This window comes from Euleptes europaea, chromosome 12 (genome assembly GCF_029931775.1).
Source record: "Euleptes europaea isolate rEulEur1 chromosome 12, rEulEur1.hap1, whole genome shotgun sequence".
NCBI classification, from domain to species: domain Eukaryota; kingdom Metazoa; phylum Chordata; class Lepidosauria; order Squamata; family Sphaerodactylidae; genus Euleptes; species Euleptes europaea.
The window spans coordinates 413,776-414,530 of NC_079323.1; positions in this window are offsets into that span (position 1 = coordinate 413,776).

Genomic DNA, 755 nt, shown 5'->3' on the forward strand with positions numbered 1-755 from the left:
GAGCCGGAAAAGACAAGGTGGGAGGAGGGAATGGGAGGGCAGAGGGGAAAGAACGGGAGGGGGCACAGAGCCCAGCTGATCTGCACACCCTCGCGGTCCTCAACCGTACGCCTGGCAGAACCTCTCCGACTTAACATGCCCTGCGGAACTGAGCTAGGTCCCGCGGGGCACAGGTCTCATTGGACAGAGAGTTCCACCAGGCGGGGGCCAGGGCCAAGAAAGCCGTGGCCCTTGTCGAGGACCGCCGGATGGTTTGAGGGCCAGGGACTGCCAGCACGTTCTTTTACGTTGAGTGCAACGCTCGAGGGGGTAGGGGTGGATTGGTTCCCCAGGTACGATGGTCCCGGACAGTTCAGGGCTTTAAAGGCCAGTACTAGAACCTTGAGCCTGATCCAGTACTCAAACCGAAGCCGTTGCAGCTGGCGGAGCGCTGGCTGTGTGTGTGCCCTTAGCGGGGTCTCCATAAGGACCTGCGCCACCCCATTCTGAACCAGTTGAAGTTTCTGGAGAAGCCTCAAGGGCAGCCCTGCGTAGATTGAATTGCAGTAGTCTAGTCTAGAGGTTGCATGGATCACCGTGACTGGGTCAGAAAGGGACAGATAGGGAAACCGCTGATGGGCTTGGCGGAGGTGGAAGAATACCGACAGAGCCGTATTCGTGACTTGGGCTTCCAATGAGGGGGAGGCATCCAGTGTCACCCCCCAAACCCCTGACGGAGGAGGCTGCCACCACCACCAGCTGTATCCTGTCAAGAG